This window comes from Rhinatrema bivittatum, unplaced genomic scaffold (assembly GCF_901001135.1).
Source record: "Rhinatrema bivittatum unplaced genomic scaffold, aRhiBiv1.1, whole genome shotgun sequence".
Taxonomy (NCBI): Eukaryota; Metazoa; Chordata; class Amphibia; order Gymnophiona; family Rhinatrematidae; genus Rhinatrema; species Rhinatrema bivittatum.
In genome coordinates this window covers 46102-52840 of record NW_021821438.1, presented here as the reverse complement: position 1 = coordinate 52840, position 6739 = coordinate 46102, and positions in this window count along the sequence as shown.

The window sequence follows — 6739 nt, the reverse complement described above, 5'->3', positions numbered from 1 at the left end:
CTCCCAGCCTCTCCTTATGCCTTCTGTCTTTCTAACTTCCCTGTTTCATGTCTCTCTTGCTTCCTTATTTAGTACTGAATCTGTTTTCTTTTGCCGTAATATAATGACATTTCTTATGTTTTCACATCTTTTAAATAGATAGTTTTTCTCTTTTGTTGACAATCTCTCGGATCCCCTTTGTCAGCTTTTCCTGCTGCATTCATTCTGCTGCTGTCTCTGCCCCTGAGGCCTCTCTTTGACACTCATGCTACACGCATGTACTTGTATGTGCATGAGGTATTAGAGTTAGACGTGCAGGGAGTGAACGCTGTTTTCTGTTGCGCAGCTCTTCCGTCTGCACTGTCAGTGAGAATCCTCTCCTTTGAGGCGCAGCACTGCCTATTATTGCTTAAACAACTGCGTCCTGGCGAGCTTGGGTTCCCTGGCAGGGCCGTGGACTGCAGGTACCTTCGCTTGCCTTCCTCTTAGACTCTCGGCTCAGATTGTGGATGGACACTACTGGCAGAGGATGCTGTTTCTTCTGCTGATGGCAGTGGCCTGGCTCTGTATCCTTTCAGATAGTGCACCCGTCCTTCCTCTGGTAGCTGCATTCCTTCATTATTTAATGTGGTATGAGCTGGCTCTGGTTCTGATTCAGGTATTAAGCATTTGCATTTCTTGAATATCCCTCCCTCAATTAGTTACTCACCTAGAGGTGTTCACAAAAGTACAGGAAAACAGAATTGCTATGTAGGATGACTCTGACCTGGAACGGCTTCTTCTACTGGTTAGAGGAGGACAGACCTGACAGCTAAAAAGTGTTAATTACAATTACAAAGTTTAATTGGTTTCAGGATAACATAAAAATGTAAATAAGTCTTAAAGATATTAGCAGTTATCCTAAAGAATTGGGCATGCCTGCTGGAACGTATATTAATGGTTGGTGCAGAAAGAGAGTGAGCTGGCTCACTTTTGTCTGAGTGCACTTAAAGCCAGATAAAACTCTTATCAGAGGGCCCAGATATTCAAAACCCCTTAACCTAAGGATGCAAAAAAATTCATCCCTCCCCTCTCTAAGAGAATTCTTAATCTACATGGATAAACCCGGAAATCAAATTACCATAATGAACACTTCTAAAATCATTTACTGAGTATTTGCATATTTTCAGAATGAAGTATGTAATGAAAATTTAGACATCAGTACAATATTTCTAGCTCTTTCCTTCCAGTGCTTAGAAATCTTCAAACGTCCAGGTTCAGTCCCTATCTTGGGATTCTGAGTAACCCATTTCCTGAATGTGCCCGTTAGCCCTCCTCGGGGGCTCATTATAGACAGTGGCCAGGCGTAGTGTCTGATGGCGTCTGCTGTCCTCTCGCTGCGATCTGGTCGTCAAGGTTAAGAGTCGAATCGTGCGTGGACGTCCCACTAGTCCAATGGCTACAGCTTTCCGCTCAGAGTTTGCTCGCTTCCATTGCAGGCTTCCCATTACCCAGAATGCGATCAGAGGCGAGCTAAATACTTAATAAATAGATAAATAACTTGTTTGGTGCGTGTTCTGATTGTGCAGCTTTGCATTGGGCCTTGTCTGAGCTCCTGTCCATTCGTCCAGGTGCAGCTGCTCCTTTGTGACATTTCTGCTGCATTAACTCGCTCACAGTTCTACCTCCCCTTTACCACAGCTTGCTTGCTCTGCAAAGTGTGAAGTATGGATGGCTTCTCTCTCTCTCTCAAGCAGATACCATCTGAAAAACAAACCCGGGAAACATTTTCTAAGCAGAAGCAGCGGGGTTTGTCTGTGTAAGATGATTTCCCTGTACGTACCAGGATCAGTCCAGGACACCTGGGTTGTGACTCCGCACCAGTAGATGGAGACAGACTAAAACTTGTAGGCGGAGCATATATGCCCCTGTGCCAGTTCACAGCCCCTCAGTCTTACTCTGTCTCCAGTAGGTGGTGCAGGTCTGGTCACAGCCCTGTCGGGCCTGATTCTGGTTTTGTTGTCAGGTTCGCTTTGGCTTTTTATTTTCTATTAGGCCTATTTGGGTTTTTTTCTGCAAATTGAGGTTTGTTTAATTGTTTAGTTTAGTCCCGGTTGCCCTGCCTCCCTGGGGAGTTGAGAGGTCCTGAGGGGACTACCCTCCCCAGGTTGAGGGCCGCTGCTAGGGTCGAGGACCCGGCTGGTCTAGTAGCAGCGTCAGGGGTGACACCGGGGAGCCCGGTTCACTCACCCCTGCAGGACATAGGGCTTTTCAGTACCAGGGACAGCGTTTTTTTTCTGTCCGGGCCACGAGTCTGCGATTACCTGACGGTTCTGGGATCTATGGCATCCACCGCTGGCGTTAGTCCCTTGGGCGTTTCGCTCATCTACGGCCGCTGCAGTCCTCATTGCTTTCCTGCTGGAAACCAGTTTCAGAGGAGTTCTATCTACCTCTACCTCTCGAGGGGAAGGCGCGATCCAGCCTGAGCTGGTGGCTGGATTCCACACATCTCTCCTGTGGCGTGTCCCTTATGGTGCCCGACTGGACGGTGGTGTCCACGGATGCCAGTCTTTCCGGCTGGGGGGCAGTGGGCCAAGGGAAGTCGGTTCAGGGTCTGTGGTCAGAGTCGCAGACCCGGTGGTCTATCAACCGGCTGGAGACCAGAGCGGTCCTTCTGGCGCTGCATGCCTTTCTACCCCTAGTACGCGGACGGGCGGTCCTGGTATTGTCGGACAGCGCTACCACCGTGGCTTACATCAATCGCCAGGGCGGGACAAGAAGTCCTCTAGTGGCGGAGGAGGCGCGGCTCTTGATGCTCTGGGCAGAGCGGCATCTCAGCCATCTCGCTGCGTCCCACATCGCAGGAGTCGACAACGTACAGGCGGATTTTCTTAGCCGTCACCGCCTGGATCCCGGAGAGTGGGAGCTGGCGGACGAGGCGTTTCTCTTCATCTGCAAGACTTGGGGAACGCCCCACATGGATCTGATGGCCACGTGGCACAACGCAAAGGCTCCGAGATTTTACAGTCGACGTCGCGAAAGGGGCGCAGAGGGAGTCGATGCGTTGGTGCTTCCCTGGCCGGCGGGAGTGCTTCTGTATGTGTTCCCACCGTGGCCCATGATCGGCAAGATTCTGCGGCGCATAGAATTGCACCCGTCCAACGTGATCATGGTGGCGCCGGAGTGGCTGCGCCGTCCCTGGTTTGCGGACTTAGTCCAGTTGTCGGTGGCTGCACCCCTTCGACTTCAGGGTTCGCGGGGCTTCTTCGGCAGGGCCCCGTCTGTTTGGAGGATGCGGATCACTTCTGTCTCGCGGCATGGCTTTTGAGAGGTATCGCTTGAAAAGAAAAGGCTACTCTGATGCGGTCGTTGCTACGTTGCTGAGATCCAGAAAGCAGTCTACATCCCTAGCTTATGTTCGGGTCTGGGTCGTCTTTGAGGAATGGTGCGTGGAGCGGGGTCTGGATCCCACTTCCGCTTCTATTTCCGATATTTTGGCGTTTCTCCAGGCGGGGCTCGCCAAAGGCTTAGTGTGCAATTCCCTTCGGGTTCAAGTGGCGGCGCTTGGGTGTTTGCGAGGTAAGGTCCGGGGAGTCTCTCTGGCTCTTCACCCGGATATCTCCCGTTTTCTTCGGGTGGCTAAACACCTCCGTCCTCCTTTGCGCCTCCCTTGCCCGTCTTGGAACCTCAACTGGGTGCTCTCTGCCTTATGTTCCACGCCGTTTGAGCCCCTGAAACGTTCTACGCTCAAGGATCTCACGTTAAAAACTGTATTCCTGGTGGCGATTGCATCGGCCCGTCGTGTTTCGGAATTACAGGCATTGTCCTGTAGGGAGCCCTTCTTGCGCATCTCCGATTCCGGGGTTTCCTTGCGGACGGTTCCTTCCTTTCTTCCTAAGGTCGTGTCGGCTTTCCATTTGAATCAATCGATTGAACTCCCCCGCTTTCGCGGTTGGGGAGTCTTCGGACCCGAAAACGAGAGACTTGAGAAAGCTAGATGTGCGGAGGTCCCTTCTTCGCTATCTTGAGGTTACCAACCCGTTTCGGGTGACGGATCATCTGTTTGTGTTGACTTCGGGCCCAAAGAAAGGTTCTGCGGCGTCCCGCACAACCATTGCCCGTTGGCTCAAGGAAGCCATTGGTTCCGCGTACATTCTGTGCGGAAAATCGCCGCCGGTGGGTCTTCGGGCTCATTCGACGCGGTCTCACGCTGCGTCTTGGGCGGAATCTACTCAGGTGTCGCCTCGAGATTTGCAGGGCGGCTACCTGGAAGTCGTTGCATACCTTCATTAAACATTACCGGTTGGATGTTCAAGCTCCTGAAGCTGGGGGTTTTGGAGAGAGGGTACTCTGAGCGGGACTCTCTGCTTCCCACCCTTGGTAAGTTAGCTCTGGTACATCCCAGGTGTCCTGGACTGATCCTGGTACGTACAGGGAAAGGAAAATTAGTTTCTTACCTGATAATTTTCGTTCCTGTAGTACCAAGGATCAGTCCAGGATCCCGCCCACAGTGCTGCGCTATAGTAACGGAGAGTCCGCTCATTATTGTTTTCAGTGCGCTGACCCCTTGTTTATTCGTTCTCCCGGTTGGAGAGTCTGGTTCCTGTAGGGGTGTTGGAATTTTTTTCCGTTTAAATAGCAAGTTTGTATGGTTAGCTATGGTTGCCTTATGGCTTTTCTACTTTGACATTACGTATGACTGAGGGGCTGTGACTGGCACAGGGGCATATATGCTCCGCCTACAAGTTTTAGTCTGTCTCCATCTACTGGTGCTGAGTCACAACCCAGGTGTCCTGGACTGATCCTTGGTACTACAGGAACGAAAATTATCAGGTAAGAAACTAATTTTCCTTTCTAACCTTTAAGCTTTAATCTAAAGGTTATAAGAAATAGAGTATAATATATACTAAACATGATTTAGATGAAAGGTGCTAAAGTGGTACAGTGACCTACAAATAAATCTTCACCTTGCAGTCTTGTGCAATTGCTTGACCTTTCATATGGCCATCGTAATAGGCATTACCGCTGTAAAACACCTTCTTTGCCAGTAATGTCAATTTTTTATTTTTTCACTTATATGCACGTAAAACTTGTCTTAGAATCGTGGTGTAAGCCTAATCCCAGCATTCCCTAATATGATCGCCATATGAACGGTTAAGCAATTGCAAAAGACCGCAAAGTGAAGATTTATTTATGTATCTGAATACTAAATGTACCTTACAATGCTCTAGATCACCAGGTGTCTCCTATACTATTGCTTCTCGTTGCTCTAGCACTATAGACATAGACAGGTAAGAGACAGTCCCTTCTCAATAGGACTTGTAGTCTAGTCAAGACAAACATGCAGGACAAATAAGAGACTTTGGGAATTTCATATATTAAGAATTGATTAATACCCGCAAGTGTATGATCAAGACAACCAAGGGTTAAGAGTTAAAAGCAGCCCCCAAAAAGTGGGACTTTAGACAGGATTTGAATAAGAGAGAGAGAGCGAGAGCGAGATGCAGCAGCTCAGGGAGTCTGGGGCTGGCAGTGGAGGAGAAGGGCATGATGAGCAGATTTCACCAGGCGGTAGTGAGGAGCTGTGGGTGAGCAAGAGCAGCTTGAACTGGATGGGGAGTCCATGTCGTGACTTGAGAAGAAGGATTATGCGATTGTTGTGCCCTGGGAGGAGCAGCTTGCAGGAGGTGATGAGAGAGGGGATAAAGGGGTTTGGTAGTGTTCAGAAAGGAGCAGATTTTGGTGGTGTTTGAGGAGGGTTTTAGGGGCAGGAGCTCTTGTGATTGTGTTTATGATTCGGATCAGGATTGCCAGATCTCTGCATGGGAGCCGGTGCCCAGATTTTGTGCTCTAGCATGGTGATATCCCTCTCCATCTCCAATAGCTTTTGGGGCACTTCCTGGCAGCTCCCATCTTCTCTATTGAAGGCAGCAGGATGATATATAGACTGAGGAGGCGCATGGAGCACTGCCTGCGCGGGAACTCGGGCTCATGGTGATTGTCTTACTATGTGACATTCCCACGTTTGCTTGTCTTGATTAGACTGTAAGCTCTCTTGCTCGGGGGATGTTTGCACAGTGCTGCATACGTTGAGTAGTAGGAGGATACCCGCTGGCTGGGGAGATTCCTGCTGTGTCACTTGGAAGAAGTTCAGACTTTGTTATCAGTCGGATGATTTATAATATTCATAGCCGGGGTGGAAACGTTCTGGGTGCTTGGGCACCGGTGCCTGTTCCTCAGGAGGAATTTGTAATGCAGGGGCCACAGGTTGCAGACCTCCTGCTTGCTTCCAGCGACCATGGTTCTTGGTAGACTCTGGAGGAGAGCACAAGCCACCTGCTGTCATCCTGTGGCCAGAAGGCATGGGCCAACATTTCCCTCTTCATGAGCATCCACATTCTGACTTCTGCCCTCCGCCTCTGCAGGCAAGTCTCGCCCCATCTGGGCACATCAAGCCATTAGCCCCCCTCATCCTCTGCTTCTCCTGAGGACTCCCTCCTGGAGCTTTCAGTTCCTTCTTCCAGCTCAGCCCACTCACGTCCTGCTGTCATTTAGTGAAGCTTCCCTTCTTCCTTGAAGCATTTTCCATGTACCTCCTTCCTGGGCTCTTTAATTTCCATGCTGCTGACTCCTTGCTTTAACATCCATGCTTCACCGCTTCTGCCTCCCAGCGTGGTCTATTACCCCTTACAGTACAAGGTGGGAACGCACAGCCAGTCGCATGTTGAACGGGACGCTTGGATGAGCGCACCGTTCTGTGTCTGCCTGTATGACTGACGAG